Consider the following 17,854-nt stretch of genomic DNA (forward strand, 5'->3'; position numbering starts at 1 on the left):
AAAAAATAGAGTAGACTTCCTTGGTGGTTCAGTGGTTAGGAATCCGCCTGCCAATGCAGGGGATATGGGTTAGATCCCTGGTCCGGGGGCACCTGCCGTGTGGCCTGAGGGCCGCAACCACTGAGCCTGTGCTCTGCAACAAGAGAAGTCACTGCAATGAGAAAGCAGCCCATGGACTGCAACTAGAGAAAGTCTACACACAGCAACAAAACCCCACTGTAGCCACACAAAAAAAACAAAACCAGAGGGGCATGCAAAATTTGTTCTCAGTTTCATTCTTTGTCCTCTCAGTTGCAGGTCCTTTATCCTGCTTTGTCGTTTTCAGTATTTTTATGGATTGAATTGTGTTCCCCCCGCAAAAGATATATTATAGCTGTAACTCCCGGGGTCTCAGAATGTGATCTGATTTGGAAACGGGGTTGTTGCTGATGTATTCAGTTTGCTGCTACCGCTGCTAAGTCGCTTCAGTCGTGTCTGACTCTGTGTGACCCCATAGAAGGCAGCCCACCAGGGACCCCATCCCTGGGATTCTCTAGGCAAGAACACTGGAGTGGGTTGCCATTTCCGTCTCCAATGCATGAAAGTGAAAAGTGAAAGTGAAGTCTCTCAGTCGCGTCTGACTCTTAGCGACCCCATGGACTGCAGCATGCCAGGCTTCCCTGTCCTTCACCATCTCCTGGAGTTTGCTCAAATTCACGTCCATTGAGTCGATGATGACATCTAACCATGTCATCCTCTGTCGCCCCCTTCTATGACTGGTGCCCTTAGGAAGAGGAAAGAGAGAGAGAGAGAGAAAAAAAGGGAGGATGCTATATGACTATAAAGTCAGAGGTTAGAGTGAAGCAGTGGCAAACCAAGAAACACCATTGGTTGACAGATAACCACCAGAAGCTATGAAGATGCAAGGAAAGATCTTACCCTAGAGGTTTCAGAGGGAGCATGGCCTTGCTGAGACTTTGGACGTCTAGCCTCTAGAACTGTAAGACAATGGACGTTTTTCAGTCTCTAAGTTGTATCCGGTTCTTCTGAGACCCCATGGACCGTAGCCTGCCAGGCTCCTTTGTACATGGGATTTCCCTGAAGTGGGCTGCATTTCCCTCTCCAGAGACAATGGATATCTGATGCTGTAAGCCACCCAGTTTGTGGTCCTTCGTTATGGCAGCCCTGGGAGACTCATACTAGTATCTTACAAGCAAACAAACCAACAAGAACTGTCTTATAAGCTTAAGTATTTTGCAAACACAAAATGTTAAAATGTCCTAGGACTTTTTGCATTTGAAAAGAGAAGTGAGGGAAAGATGTCTATAAGTGAATCTATAATGCTGGAGTTTTAGACATGGAGGAAGGGTGATCTCAGAACCTTGTAAATCTTTAAGTGCTTGTTTAACATTACAAGGAGGTTACATTATTGAGTTTCAGGGTGACTTTAAGATTGTTAGAGATGTCTCAGAGGCTCTTAAAAAAAGGGAGTGAGTGACAAGAGAATGGCGAAGGGGCTGGGCTTTGAGACCCCACCCAACAGCAACTAGAGATGGCTTTCCTTTATATGCAGGGATTCCACACAAGATTTCCTTTGGATAAAGAATTTTTCTGTTAATATAGACTGAAAGTCTTTGCATTATGGCATTATTTAACTTACATGAGGGTAACCCTTGTTTTATATTTTCTCTACTATTTCTGCAAAATGTTCCCACTCACATCTATGTTTATCACTAAAGCAGATAACTTCATTTCTGCCAAGAACCTAAGGTGAGGACACAGGGACACACAGGAGACACCAGCTTTATTTCTCCTCTTGTTTTTAACTATTCTGATGGGCATAAGGAGAACGATGAGCTGCTTTTCCTTTGTTCTTGTCTTTTTAAAGCTGAGAATCAAAATCTTCATGATCCAAAATGTGCTAGACTTTTAAGTAAAAGTCAAAATATCTAGTTTATTCCAGTTGTTGATTTATTGGCTGTCGTTCTCCTTTTTACTTATTTTTTTTTTGCCATTGGGTGAACAGAGGAGGCTATCAGGGATGTATTATTTGCATTCATGTGACTGAGGCAGAAGCAGTACTTGAATACAAAAAAATATTGTGACTGATGCTGAAGTATACCTGGGAAAGAGCATAATGTAATTCTTAGGCATTTGTATCCATTTCCACTTTCACATGCATTACCTCTTTGGAAGTCCTTACAAATCCTGGGAGGTATGTGGACTGGCCTGGTTTTCCTATCACCAGTCCACAGATGCGCCCAGAGCCTGTGGATGCTCAGAGAATCCTCCTGGGCCTGAGGCCAGTTAGTGAGGGGAAGCTGGGACCACCACCCTTGAATTCTAAGGCTACTGCTCTGTATGATGAGTCAGTGATTTTTTTTTCAATCACAGTGAAGTACAGAGAGAAACTGTAAAATAAGTGGCTAATAAGGACCTTCAGTCCTCCTTTATCTCCACTGCTTCTACCATAAAAGCTTAAGTCAGGGTCTGCTTTTGCGATATCTTTGAGATAAGCAACAAGTCCCAGGAAACAAATAGTGAATACCACCATCAATTCCCTTAAAAAATTCTCTAGCTAAGCATTTGAATCTCAAAATGCTCTTCAGATCGTAATAGCTAATCATTCATCCACCTACGCTCTTCCTTCAGTCAAGATGCTCTAGGAGTCAACACTAGTGCACCCTGAGCTCCGAGGCGCTGCGGGCGGCCACCCGAAGGTGGGAGGAATCTCAGATGACCCCAGGAAGAACGGATTCGGGAATGCCACCAGAGTTTTCTTTTTCTTTCGTTGTTCCTCCCTTGGGAACTCCTTGTTTGGGTTACAGGTCCAGGCTGGATGTACTGAAAGGGAACAGATGTATGCAGACAGGCTGGTTGAGAATGGAGGGAAAATAATTTGTTTTTTTTTTCTGGTACGGGCCGCTGAATCAATCAGGGACAGAGACACTCTGGTAGCTCAGGGAAAAGCACGTTGGAGTCCAGGCTTCAAGCCTGGGGTCTTTGTTTCTGTGTCCCTTCTAAAGTAACCCAGGGGAATAGCAGGCTGCGTAGTGCAGAGCTCCCACTTCCCAGATTTGGCTCCGAGGGCAGATGAGTCGGTGGGGAGGAAAAACCTTAACTTTCAAAAGCATCCTCAGGCGAGAAGGGGAGTTTCAGGGTTGGCCTGGGGAAATGTACAAGGAGAGGGAGAGTCAAGGAGGGAAAGGGGGCGGCTGTGATCAGAGAGGCCTTAAAAGAAGGAAAAAGGGAGCCCAAACTGGGAGCCGGGAGAAAGCGGAGCGGAGAGGCGGGGCGGAAGGCGACGGGAGCTGGGACAAGCTGCCCCGGCGCGCAGGGCGCTGGGGTGGGGGGCGGCGGGGCGAGCGCGGGCGGGGAGGGCGGCGGTGACATCACGCCGGGGCCCCCTTCCCTTAGCCGGGTGGGTGGGGCCTCGGCGCGCTGAGCGGGCGCGGGGTCAAGGAGGGGGAAGAGGAGGAGCAGGCTTGAATGTGTCTGTGAGAGGATCCGGGAGGGGCGGAGGAGGCGGAGGGCGGGGAGGGAGCGCGCGCGTGGCTCGGGGCGCCCGGGCTCCCCCCGCAGCCCCCGACCCCGGCCCGGGCCGCCTCCGCGCCGCCGCCCGCGTCGCAGCTGGGACCCGCTGCGGGAGCAGGGACCCGGCGGGTGGGGAAGCGCGGGCCCTGGCGCGGCCAGGAAGGAGCGAGAAAGCAAAAGTAAGGCGAGCCGCACTCCTCCCAAGTTTTCCCAACTTCGCCCCCTGCGGTGGCAGGCGTCCTGCTGCTCGGCGCGTCCCCACCGCGCCGCCGGAGAGTGGCAGAAAGAAAAGGGACGGGGCGGGGGCAGGGGCGGAGGAAGAGGGAGCGCGAGCGCGAGCCGAGAGTCCGGCAACATCTGTTAAAACTTGGGGGAGGAGGAGCGCGGGGAGGAGGGGGAAGAGGAGGAGAGGAGGGAAGGAGGGAGCGCGAGGGAGGGAAGAGCAGAGCCGAGGACAACTTTTCCACCCGTGAGTAGCGCAGGCTGCGCGGGTAGGGACTGGGGGAGCCTCCAAGCCAGCCGGGTTTCCAGGCCGGGATGGGACCTTCTTCCAGAAAGTCGGTTGCATGCGAGGAGGGGAGCGCAGTGGGGGCTTTCTTTCTTTCTTTTTCCCCTCCCTCCCGCGGGTGAACCAAATCAGAACTGTCACTCAGGGCCTGTGAGTCAGAAGGGATCGGATTACACGATCCCTGAAACCGATGCCGGAGTCGCACGAGCGGGCGGGAGCGGGCAGGGGCAACGCCACCGCCACCGCCGCCGGCGCGCTTGCACACTCGCCCTCGCGCCCCCTCGCCGCCCCGACCCTCCCTCCCCGCGCGCCCAGCGGCCGCCTGCGCCGCACCATGCCCGTCGCCGGGGACCCCTGCGCCCTGCCCGGCCTCTTGCCTTAGCCCGAGCCGCCCGCGGCCGCGCGGAACCCAGAGCCGCCCTCCCGCGCCCGGGACGCGGGTCTATGGGAAGTTCGGGGACTTGACAGCCGCCGCCGCCGCAGGTACGTCCCACCCGAAGTTCTTTGTTTCCCGGGGCACCGCACCGGGGAGCCAGCTCCTGCGGCCGCGCCCGCGCCTCTGGGTCGAGAGGGGAGTCCCCGACGAGGGGCGCGGGAGAAACTGAAAATGGCTGTCAAAAGGCGCCCAGATTTTCGGGAGCCGCCGGTAAGGCATCGGAACCAGTCTTCCCTTCGCCCCCTCCTGCGTGATGCTCCCCTTCCCAGCGTCTGACCTGGCGGCCATACGGAGACGGGCTGGAGAATTTCACCTCCCAGAGTTGGGCGGTCGGGGGACGAAGTTTGGAGCAGTCGCGGCGGGTGCACCCCTCGCCCCGACTCGCTTTCCCGAGGGCTGAAAGGAACTCCGCTAGCCCCTGGGGGTCGGGCGCGGAAGGCGGCGGGCGGTGAGGTGGGTGCGCGTGAGGAGCGCCTCGGCGGGGGGCTTCCTCCAGCCTGCGCTTCCCATCGTGGGTGGGGTGTGAGCCGGGAGAAAGAGGCGCGCCTCCGTCCTAAGAGAAGAAAAGTGAAAGTTGTACCATCTGTGGATGATTTGGGATTCTTTCATTTCTTTTCCTTTCCAGAGAGAGCATTAAAAAAAAAAAAAAGAAAGAAGGAAAGTAAGGGAAAAGACAACAAAAGAAATGAAAGCATTAGAAGCTGCAGGGAGTGAGTGATGCGGGGGTGGTGGTGGTGGTGGTGGTGGTGGTGGTATAGGTGGGTAACAGTGGAGCCTGCAATGATCATTTAAGAGGTCGCATTTTCAGCGAGCAGAGTTGGGTATGAATCACTCTGCAGGGGACAGTTACTTTCTGGAGTTGCGGAGGGCACATGGGCGGGAGGAGGTGGAGAAGGAGTAAATATTTACCCCAAACTTAGGGAGTTTGTGAAGTGACTTATAAGCAGATTGCCAGATGCTGGAGCACCACCGCACAGCCAGGCCTTTTATCCTCCCCTGAACTTTGTGCTGGAGTCAGCGATGGCACCTCCTTCAGGAGATGCCGTCCGGAGAGCGGCTGGACCCACGCTTCCCTGGCTGACCTAGCGTAAACAGACTGTGCGGGAGGCATCCTTCGGGCGACTCCTCCCGCCCGCCCTGGGGTCTCATCTCCGTGGTGTGCAGTCCCGGATAGATTCTGGCCTTGGGTACAGCGCTCGTGGCCCTCTGCCAGTTTATATGTACATATATTTATGTAAAACATTTTCTCCCAGCTCTCTGCCAGCTGTTCCACATTTTCCAGCTGCCATTTCAGTTTGAAATGATGGACCGTCCGCATCTCCAAGTAAAAAAGCCCCGTTAGGCGGAGGTGTGGAGGGTCGGTCGCTGTGCAGAGACCTGGCCAGTGGCATTAGCCAGACTGGTTCTAGAAAACACCTTTCTTCGCTCCTTTATCTTTCTCCCTTTTCCTCCCCAGAGCCCTTTGCTGGAAATGCGCAATAATTAAGTTTTCCCCCCCCAATATGATTTTGGACAGAATTGGGAGATTTTTGAGATCCCTGAAATATACGTCTGGTGGAAATAAATTAACTTTTAAAAAGAGTTCCAGCTTGAGCGCCTTGGGCATAGCTGGTGGAGCCTCTGTCATGGCCATTTCTATTTAAGGCAGGAACTATTCACGGTCCCCATGTTACACTTTTTGTGTTGTTTGGTGTCTTAGCATATTATAGACAGAAATCTTCAAGAATTGGCCTAAAGTATTAATTTTGGCCTAAAGTATTAATTTTGAGTATTTATGTAATTGCTCTGTAATTTGAATAGGTGCCTTATTGATTGATTCCTGTAATTATTTCATTTAGGTTTTAAATTAAAAATTAATAATAGTCTGACAGTTTCTTAATTACATGTGTCAAGATTATTTTGAAGGAGGAAAATGCTATGTTTCAAAGTAGTGAAATAACCTCAAAATCACTCTATCTTTCTAAAGGAGAACAGTATTTCATTTGAGGGGCTATACTGAAGTAGCGGTGATTGGCCTTAACAATGTAAACTGTGTGAAGTATCTAAAGAATTTGTTTATGTTAGGAAATATTGGTCTTAACCTAGTACACAAACACTTTGGCCAGTTGGCCTGTAGTCAGACCTAAAACAAACATGAACTAACATTTAAATTAGTTGTAATAGCATACTTATAGAGAGAAGAGGTTTATTTTACACTAAAAGCTATTTAATCAGAAACTGCCTGCCTAAGGGGAGAGCCTTTCAGGGTATATAATTCTTAAAGTCAGCCTAGGAAAGCTTTGGTTTCAGATGCCTGAATGAGTCCAATGTGAGAGGTGTCCAGTGAAATTTCACACACACAGAAGCACTTTAAAAGGTATAGACTATATTGTTATGAATTGGCTAGTAGGTTCAACTCAGATACTTAAGAATTCTTGGTACCGTTAACATGTTTGGATTCCTTGATTGGACCCTGACATAAATACACTTTTCCATAAATACACTTTTCCAGTATGTTGAATTTGCAAAGTACTACAGACAGAAATGAGAAAATTCAGTACTGATAAAAAATGACTCTGGTGAGTTATTTCATTACTTATTTAATGAAAGTCATTAATTTATCAGTTTGATGCCCCAGCCTAAAAGTTGAACTTTCCTTTGTTTCTTGGCCAGTTTTCTTAATTACCTGCATGTTGTAAGGGTTTCAGACTTGTCTGTGCTTCGCCATTTAGGGATCCTTCCATCTATGCGAGCTGTCCTGTTTATCCTTGCCCCCTTTTTAGGAGGATAAGGTTTGGGAGTTTATGAAAGGAAACAATTTAATAATCATTGTTCCATGCACTCGCTTATATGGAGACAGTAGTGTACTAAGAAAAACCAGTCTTGAAGGAAAAGTGAATCAGTGAGTCATGAAATCCTCAAGAAAACCTTAGTAATGGAATGTTAATGCTTTTAGACTATAGTAGATAATCTTAAAAGTCAGCCTTTTCTTCTTTATGCAATTGTTGTAAATCCCCAGCTAAAAAATTCTTTGAAGGAGGTTTTAGTTTTGCTGGCATCCGTATTCTATGGTCGGTCTGATCTGTTTTGGAAGAGTCAAGAAATTTTCTGCCAACTTATATCATGAGAGTCAATTAAAATGCTGACATGACTGTAGAAGAAATTGTTTGTGTGTGTGTATTTCATTTGGTAAGTATAAGATTCTACTCTAATAATGACTTCAGGTTGTCGTTTCATGAAAGGCTACTAGAAGATGCTGCCCTTCACTTCCTGTTGTCATTTTTCCAGATGAAAATTGATTTGTTCTAGTTTCAAAGCAAATAAAGGGAGACAGAGTAAACAACAACAGGGCAGGGGGAGCGCCACAAACTTTTTTCAAGTACTTTCAGTGTATTTTTCATCTCTACTTTTATTTGATGGGCCTGTGAAATAGAGCTGTAGACTGGCGAAGACTTTAAATGAAATTTCACACTTTGATGATTTTTTTTTTAACTTTGATATATTGACAGCAAAAGGAGCTGCAAAGCTTTTTTTTATAACTTGAGCAGTAACGCCAAGCAGCAGTCAAATGTCTCTGTGCATTTGTGTTTAACTGCAGAAGAAAAACATGTCCATGGGCAGTAGAGGTTCTTATCAACCCCCTAATCCCAGATCCCAGCAAACCTTGAGGGCATGCCTCAGATCTTGCTGAAATCACTGTAGACTCTCACAGTTTGCAGATTAAATATGCTATGTGTTCCTGGCTCCAACAACAGTTTTATGAGCTCACTAAGCTTCCTGTTTTAAGATCGTTTTCTTAAGTTTTTAGAAGCTGTTAAAGGCAATGCTGCCTGGAGTAAGTGGTACTTGTTAATTTAGAGACACTAGGTATTTCATGCTCTCTTTCGAAATTGCCAAAATTATGATTTTTCCATCGAATGGCTAGTTTTACAGGGAAAGAAAGGGAGGGGAGCCGTTGGAAAGAAATTGAATGTTAACTGTGTTGGCAAGTGTATTCGACTGCAAACTTTATGTGGTGTCTCAATTGTTTCAAGGCACTTTTCCTTTGCCTCACCCCTTAAAATTAGACTTTTTCTACTTGTAATTCTAATGCACTATATTTTAGTGCCACACTTAGCTACTCATGACCACTTTCAGGTTGTTTTTTTTTTTTTTTAATGTGAAAGTGTTTTTTGTTCCATGTGTGTATATTTCAATCCGACAAAACGTCCCAGGAAATCTATGGCTCTCTAAAGAAACTGAATGAACAGGCTATTACCTAGTTAATAAGGTGGCATTGGGACATTCCAGCCCCCCTCCTGAAAGGCAGTATTGTGTGGCGCTCCACACATGCATCTGCAGCATTTAGGGTTGTGTCCTCATGTTAGGGTGCTTTTGCATTTTGCATACAAGTCATAATTAAAAAAGAAAATACTTACATCATCGTCCAACGACCTGTCACATAATTCCCAGGAGAACTCGAGCCAATTTTGTGCTTAAAGGTTATTCAATGAATGAAATTGTGAAAGCCCATTTGTCAAAGTGCTGCATGGTTTCTGTTAGTTTTCAAGCCCCAAATTCATTGTCTGCCCGGGCCCCGCCATCAGTCATCAGTGTATTAGCGCTGCCTTCAGGCCATGGTGCCCAGCACTTCTTCACACCATTATAGCTTTGAAAGTGTACTCTGTCGACTTGTAGAATTACTGCTCTGATTTCCGCTTGGCTGGGTTTGAGGTAAGTCCCCTCCCTACCTTCTAGCTGACTGTAATCCTTGCTTTCTTTTAAAGCTTCTTTCCAGAGATTTAGGGGAAAACTTTCTTAAGGGCCCTGTTGGCATCACACTGTGGTTTTGTTGTGGCATGCAGTGTACATATAAATTGTACCTGCAGTAAATTGGATTGATTGCTGGCCTCAAACAGCTAGTGGGCTTTTCTTTACTTTTTTTTTTGGAAGGGAGGTGAGGTGATGTGTGTGTGTGTGTGTGTGTGTGTGTGTGTGTGAGGCACAGGAGTATGTTTTAAACATCTGATTGTCTATTTGGGTAATTTTTATGCTGTAGAATGAAATTAAATAATAGGAGCTAAGTGTCATTTTATTTAAATCTGTCTCTGGAAGTACCTTCAGAAGCCAGTGTGACATCCTATTTGTTAATTTTCTTGTAGAAATTTGCAGCTTTAGCTCCCTGGACTTTTGAAGGAGATGGCGTAAAACACTTAAAAATACTCCAGAGTTGTATGTTACATGGGTTTTTACAAAAAGAGACTGAAAACTCACAATTCAGATGAAAACTAACTCTCAAATTGCCGTAATGAAGGAATGAGGCAGTGAAACCATATTCTCGATTTTATCTTGTGATATTTTGAAAAAGAATAATTCAGTCTCAGGAGACTTTTTTTGGATGAAGCCTAAATGAACTAAGATGTATGGAACCCTGAATGGAGCATGGACCAGGCCATGCCACTTCAGGACAACATCTGCTGTTTGAAATGTGAGGTTCCAAAGAAACTCCACACCAGGGCGTTTCATTGGGAGGGTACATCGTTTGGTATAGTTTTCATTGGCAGTTCTGTATATGATTGGTGGGCAGGAGGTGAAAAATAAGACAGCTGAAGAATTCTGTAAAGTTTATAGGCTGAGTCGATCAGGAATAATTCAGAAATTATTACTGAGTAAACTGTCATTTTAAAATCCTTAAATATTGAAAACTGTGCTTTTTACATTGCAATTAACATTCAAGAATCTGTACTTTAAAAATCAGGAGGCTAAAGTACAGTGAACAGTACCAGACCGAAAAAATAAGTACCTTTAGGGTATCTCCAGCTGATTTTAACACCTAGCAGGTATTAGTCCCATATTTGTGATGGTTTAAAGGTAAATTCTTACTCATAGAACATGTACTGTATCCCCTTAAGCTTGATTGTCAAGGCACACCTAATTCTAGGAACCAAAAGTTATAGAAGTTCTCTTAGGGTGATTTTTAAATTTAGCATTTTTTTTCCTTCTGAAAATGTTTGAAGATGTTTAATTCCTGTAAACTTTAGAGAAGTGAGACAAGGGGCATCTTTGATCAATCGTGCTGTTTTTTTGTGACATATGTAGGTTTAAGGGAAATAACAGTTTTCATGAGCTTAGCTGATCTATAGACTGATAACTGACTTATAGATCTCCTTTTCTGTCTGAAGCTTGTCTGTCTCCAGCAAACCCACAGAAAATGAGGGTGTCAGCTCTTTCCTTAATGGCACCTGCTATGCAGGGCACTTCCTGCAAACCTAAAGTACACTGGCTTGATATTTCAAAGTTTTTGCAAAACTCAGAAACAGTAACTAACAAGTATTAAATACAGACCTTTATCCTTCAGATGTTTCTCATAAAGTCCTCCTGAAAAAGTTAGATTAGCTGATGATCTTTCCTTTTAAGTACACATAGCAGAAAAGGAACACCGGCATACAAAACGTCATTTGTGATTTTAATGCTAGTAGCAATGATGACTTCATGTCAAATAAGATTTTCAATAGTTGAAGTTAAATATAAGGCTTTTTAAAACGTTGAGATGTAGTTAATCTACTAAAACCAAACTCACTTAATCCATAGATAGGCAATTATTTTCCCTTAGAGTAATTCCATTCCCTTTTCAAGTAATTCTGTTTGGGTAGGCCTATCATGGATACTGCTTCTCTGAGATTAGGAGCTTCAGAAACTGGGAAAGAAAGATCTGAAAAAAATAGGTAGCAGATTTGGGGACCCCTCTAGGCTACCAAAGACCATTTTTGGTGACTTGAACAGAGAGGAGCTTTCTTATTTGCAGTTAAGGCTTTTGGTGTTCCTAATTATGGGGGAATATGATCACATGTAAATGTAAAATAATTGCACATTTAAAAATATAGTTAAAAATTCATGAAGATTTCATTAAGAACTTATGAAGTTCAGCTTGCAGGAAAGAAAGGCATTACAGACAGGGAAGGGAGAGGAAGCCATAGGAATCTTGGAAAATCTTGATGTGTTACAGAGGTTATGCATATCTAATTGATTTTAAGTTCAGAAAGACACCTTGAGTGCCAGGAAGCATCAACCATATTACAAACCTGTAAGAGATTTTCTGTAATGCATGATTATATGAAACCCACTGACATGTTTCAGATTCCCTAAATTTTGCTCCAGAATTGCTTTAAAGTTAAAATCGGTATTAGTTTGTGCTTTTTGATTTTAAAAAAATGTTTTCCTAGAGCAGCCATTTGATTTAGGAACTGAATTTGAATGCTGCAGGAAGGTATAACTATTTAATAGAAAATTTTACCTAAATGGTTGTTCCAAGGCTAGTATCTTGAAGAAGCCGCTAATCTGCCAGTAAGTAATATAGGTGGGAGAAATGTCACTTTTCTGTGATGTGATGGAAGCTTCTTAGAAATCTCTACACAGGCTCCTTCTGGATTTTTGAAACAGCATATTAGGAAGATCATTCAGCTTATAAACATATGGACAAGTATAAGTAAAGATACTTTCTCTGGAGGAAAGCTTTATTCCTTTTCAGCAAGAGCTCCCTGAGTTGAAGGGAATAATTTCTCACTGAAGGCCTAATCCGCCATGCTGTTCAAAAGCACCCTGTCTCCTAGAATGCCTTCTTCCTGCCTTGGCATAACTGATCAGAAACTGATCAGGTTGCCACTAATCAGGCTTTTAACTTGTTTTAAATCTTTAAATGCATCAAGAAAGAAAAAAAAATCCCAAATTCAGGACACTGAAAAATAAACCAGCTGGATTAGGGAAACCGATGAAGTAGTCTGCTGTTCACAAAGGATGCATTATTAGTTTAGAATTACTGTCTCATTTCATCTTCGATTAGAAGGTCATTTTATACAGGTCAAACATAATTTCAAATGTTGATTTTAGCACTGGTGGTTCTTTTTTTTTATTATTTTAACATTTTAAGGACTTAACTCATTCACAGAATCCTGCTCGTGTGTGCATCCCAGGGTTCACTGCAGAGATCTGCAAGGGGAAAGGCAGAATGGTGATTTTTCATGCTCTCCATTTATTATATAAAGCTTCGTGGTTGAAGTTCGGAACTCCACTGAGGACTGTCACACAGAAAGCCCATGAGATAGGCCTGCCCCTTCACCACTCACACACCTAATCGGTTTAGGGCAGCTGATGTGGGAACACATTTGGAACCAGGTCAAGAGCCTCTGAAGCAAGTTAGGAGTTTGGTTATGTGAAGCGCCAGCCAGTGCGGTTTCTTGAAGATGTCAAGTGTCCCCCCGTCCTTTAATGTAGAGCGACACACAGTGTATTGCATTGCCAAGTGCCCAGAAAGTTGCATCTCCCCGAATTCAGCTTGTGAAACAGCCATGTGAATGCACTCAGGGCCGCTGCCGACCACTGTCTGCTCGGGATTCTGCCGGACCAGTTGTGCAGTTTTCCAGTGCTCGCGAATCCTCCCCGCGAGCGGGTGACCTGGGTGATGCAGAGTGAGGAGGGCCGCTCCTTTGGTTGCGGAGGCCCTGCGGGGTTCTGATCGTCCCGACCCCTGTTTGCCCTTTCGCTGGGGCGACGCTTCTGGAAGGCGGATAAGAGTGGAGCCTGCATATTCCAAAGGGCTAGTGCTGCGCGGCCGGGCCTTACCGCGCTGGGGAGGGAACTTACGGCGAGGCGGGCGCCCCGAGGCCGCGGCGGCAAGAACTGACACCGAGAATGGGGGGGAGAACACGGACCCTGAAACCGTGGAAGCGCAAGATGCAACCGCTCCCAGGCGGCACAGACCACAACCCACTGCTTACTAAAAAAAAAAAAATATATATATATATATATATATATAATGCAAGATGACAACATCTTTGCAAAGATGAAAGTTTCTTTATTACTAGCTCCAAGTGGCCAGTCAAAAGGGAGGGTCACCCTTGAGGCTTGGTGGGATGGGGGATGTGCTATTTCCAATGCAGACCCCCTCCCCCATTCTCCAAATTGGTACATGTTGCAGCTTTTCTTTGGTCGCCTTTGCAGTGGAGATGTGCGCTACAGCATCACATGGTCAGTGACTCCAGGACACGGTGTCTTCTTTTGATGCAAGTTAAGATTTATAATTTAGAAAGGAAAGACCCACCTGTGGGCAGGTTGCTGGTAACAGAGAGATTAGGTTTAAAAGAGGGTCCGGAATTAATTGTGCTCTGGGTTTAGGCCTCCGGGAAATTACAAAAGGATCAGGGACAGTTAGTTGAATGGGGAAAAGCCAGGACTGTTTATTTTCAAGAAGGCATTTTCATTCCTGCATTTACCTATGAAACATCAAGCTTTAGCAGGCCTATGAGAGCAGTTTTTCTTCGTTTCTTCTTTTTTTTTGTTTCATATACCCAAGCTGCTAGGACTCAAAACATCAACTACAGATAGTTTTTCTTTCCTTCTCTCTTTTTTCTTTTCCTAAGCATAAAGAGTCAAGGGGCATGCCAGCAAATCTTGTGTGTAATGCAGTGGTGAAAAGGATTGAAGGAGAACAGTTTGACTTTATAAGAAAAGGAATTGGGTCCAAAAGTCGCATTTCATTCACATCTAAAAACCAGTGATATGTTTTCCTCAGAGAAAAATCTTTGAAGTGAAGCAGAACCGAAATTTTCCTTCAGAATTATGTTCTAAATAAATTCTACTTTATTATTTAAGAAATGCCAAGTTTTAAAAGGAGTCCTGTAGGCTACTGCCCTAGTTGTGTGTATTTTAGGATTCCATCAGGAATTTTTACTGGTCACTTCTGTACCTCATTCTTTGCTTTATCTCAGGACCGAGGACTGAGTTTTCCAACTCTGCTGAACATCCTATGAAAAAATTGCCACCACAGCTAGAAGCAGACTCTTTTCTGCTCACTAACTCTTCAGGCAGAGTTTTGATGAGGTGTGAGAGTCTCGAATGTGAAAACTTTCTCCTTTGTAACTGACAGAGACAAAGTTGGGTTTTTATCAGTTAAAAGAAGCTGATATAATTTATAGGGATATACAGGAAGCAGATGTCTGCCTTGGCAAGTTGCCATTTTTATAGCCCTGTTCCAAGCATAAACCACACTTTTAAATAATTAGTTACTAACTAATGAGATCCAAAAATAAGTTGTCAAAATAGAAGAAGGGGGTAGACTTTTGAGTGACCAAGGGCTTATTTCTAAAAAAAATCCATTTTGAACAGGAGGATGGGGGAGAAATTAGTATTCTTCAAGACCATTAATTAGTGTGATTTCAATCAGTGCCTGGGGCTTTACCTCTTCTTGGGAGCCTCTCTCTGGTGATGAGTATTTGGAGGGTTTTTATTGCTTTGTTAAAATGAAGTCCTTTGCTTGGGGGAAAACCAACAACTCCACAAAAACCAAGTTTGTCAAGGAGCTTTGGTGACTCCTCTCCCCACTACTATTAATTAGTTTCCTCTCCTAAGGAAGAGACAGACTGAATTCCTACCAAGAATCCCATCTCTCTCTCTCTTTTTTTCCCCCTATTCCATTAGCTGATTTCTGTGTCTGGTATCAGTAAACTCCATCCAGATTGCACTGATAAAACTCTATGTGTGTTTTGAGGGAAACAGTTATAATAAGTGCCTCTTTATCCAAAATGGTTGAAAATGGAGTGTTTTGATTGATTAAATGTTCCTGTTAAAAGTTTTTAGTTTTTATATAATTTTCCAGTTTACAAAGAAACACTGGCTACAAAGGAAAAGATACGTAGCTAAGTCAATGGCAGTTAAGATTGAAGACGGATGAACTGAGTCACAGGATCATTGTTGGACTGTGTATTTACTTAGTAAGCACTCTTACACGTATGAGGTGGTGGGGAGATAGCCAGGGACTTGTCCTCATGGAGTTTAGGGTCTAGAGGAGAAGACAGACATTCCGCAAAGATTCCAGACAGATGCAGAGTTGATTAGGATGGTGGTTGGGATGGGCTGTTGGAATTCAGCACTTCATTCTTTAGTTTATCCAGTCTGCAAAGATTTCAGTGAGGACCTACAGCACTGAGTACAGAGTGGTGAACAAAAACATGTCTGCAAGTTCAGTGATCTTGATAATCACCATTGCTGTTTGAAATAGAGGTTCAGGGGCCACCCCCAAGCATCAGGGTTAGGCTGGCAACTCTGAATGTTTCACTGAAACAAAACAAGGCTGATTCAGATGACGCTTGTACCACCCTGAGAAACAGTGCTGTGGAAGTTGAATGGTTTTAATTGCATGCTTTAAACATGATACTTAAGTCAATTTAGATCCCTTCTTGGCCTTTTGGCTAAGATCAAGTATAAATCAATTTTGGGGGAGCATTCAAAAAATTTAAAGAATTATTCTGGGTTTGGTAGAGCTAGAAGAGATGGTTGAGAATTTCTCTTTCAAGGGTTCTTGATTTGGGTTGGAGGGCCTGTGATCCCTTGAAAATCAAATGGACAGTTTTTTGTGTGTTTAAGTCTATTCTGGGGAATTCCCTGGTGATTCAGTGGCTAAGACTCTGAGCTTCCAAAACAAGGGGCCATGGTTAAGTCCCTTGTCAGGGAACTAGATCCCACATGCCACAACTAAGACCTGGTGCAGCCAAATAAATAAAAATAAATATTAAATGTCTTTTATTAAAAAATGGATATCCTGGGGGGAGAGGATCCATAAGTTTTAACATCTCCTTAAAGAAGATTGGACACCCCACTACCCCCAAGGTTAAGTCCCACTGTGTGACACTGTCTTGTGACAGAGAAGGAAACTGAAAGTGAAAGTCACTCAGTTGTGTCTGACTCTTTGTGACCCCATGGACTATACAGTCCATGGAATTCTGCAGGCCAGGATACTGGAGTGGGTAGCCGTTCCCTTCTCCAGGGGATCTTCCCAACCCAGGGATTGAACCCAGGTGTCCCGCATTGCACGTGGTTTCTTTACCAGCTGAGCCACAAGGAAACTGAGGCGCTGGACAACTCCAGGGGACATCAGTCAGGCCCTACCCATTGACTTGTGCACCATGGCAACCTTCAGAAAAGAAGGCCTATAGTCTTTCACTATTGTGATCCGTTGGGCTCTTTGAATAATGTTTCTGAATTTGGAGTGGATCTTATAATTGATATGTAAATTTAACCTAGGGTGTCTTTTTGTCTTTTTTATTCTAGAAAAGCTGTTCTCAAATAACTTGTGTGCTTTTCAGTGAGTGCCAGTGGGTAATCAAGGAGAAGATGTAGAAGTTACTGGAAGAGCTGTTGCTCCAGGGCCACGAGGCCTCTGGGCCTTCAGCTTTTCTAGTTAGTTATTATGCATTTTCTTGTACTATAAGAAAGTATTTGCAGTTCCCTTGCAAATGTGAGTTAAGTTTGACTAAGAATCTTCCATCTGTTTCTTTAAGACTTTTAGTCCATGACCGAGTTGCCTAGTTTATTTCACTAATTGTTTGGATGGAACACAGTGGTATCTGCTCAATGTAGAAGATAGGCAGATGACTCCATGGAAGAAATGGCCACAATCTAGATAACTTGAGGGAAACATGGTAGAGAGGGGACTTGTCTTTTCTTGTATTCTTTGTTGATGTGGATCATGACTGCAAAAAAGAAACAGGAACCAGAGTGAAAATTGATGAATGATGAGCTAGGGTGATTATCACATGAATGACACCAGTGAAAGACAGACTAACTGCCCTGCCTTTAGCTGAGTTTTAATTTTTCTGAAGTGGTTCTAGCCTTTGCTGTCCGTGATCTTTTGCCTTTTCCTGTGGGATCCAGAGTGTGTTGTTCTGCCACCTTGTCGTTGCAACTTCAATGAATGGAAATGTTCTGCTGTTTAGAGAAAGCTTCAGGAATATGGTTTTCCTGAATGAATTAGGCTTAAGAGGTGTATTGCAGTTCACATATCTTAGTGAGGAAAGCAAAATCATTGACCAGAGTCCTCTGATTCAAAGCTTTGAGTTAGAGTTGGATGGGAGAAACCGTTGGTCACTCTTTTTTTCTTGTAAAAGATTTCTTTTTTTAATGTGGCTCATTTTAAAAATCTTTATTGAATTTGTTATATTGTTTTTTTCTCTCTCTCTCTCTCTTTTTTTTTTTGGCTTTTTGGCCATGAGGCATATAGTATTTTAGCTCCCCCAGGTTGCAGGGATCAAACCCACAACCCCCTGCATTGGAAGGTGAAAACTTAACCACTGGATGGCAGGGAAGGCCTTGTCAGTCAGTCTTTAAAACATCTAATTAATAACTAAAAACTGTCCCTGGCTTAGAAAGTTGTCCTACTTCCCTTTCTTATAAAATTGGCCAACTTCTTATAAATGTCGGAGACATTTGGAGATGTGGCTTGAAGGAGTAATGTGACACTGGGTTTCTCACCATAATCACAGCTGGAAATGGAGATACTTAGACCGTTTAATAGGAAATGCCCAGTAGGATTTTGGGAAAAGTCCCACACTATGGACAAGTGCCTCTGTCCTCCTTTTGCACATGTAGACAGAATTCAGCTGGCTTAT

General features: G+C 44.2%; 1 protein-coding gene across 1 annotated transcript in view; it reads left to right on the forward strand.

The window, feature by feature from the left end:
* Positions 1-3,971: 3,971 nt before the first annotated feature.
* The window catches only part of GLI3 (GLI family zinc finger 3), a 312,258-nt gene continuing 298,375 nt past the window's right edge, over positions 3,972-17,854 (forward strand). Inside the window, exon 1 of the mRNA XM_052638613.1 lies at positions 3,972-3,982. The gene's annotated coding sequence lies outside the window, so the exon portion shown is untranslated. The remainder of the gene's footprint in view (positions 3,983-17,854) is intronic.

The sequence above is a fragment of the Budorcas taxicolor genome, chromosome 4, assembly GCF_023091745.1.
Source record: "Budorcas taxicolor isolate Tak-1 chromosome 4, Takin1.1, whole genome shotgun sequence".
NCBI classification, from domain to species: domain Eukaryota; kingdom Metazoa; phylum Chordata; class Mammalia; order Artiodactyla; family Bovidae; genus Budorcas; species Budorcas taxicolor.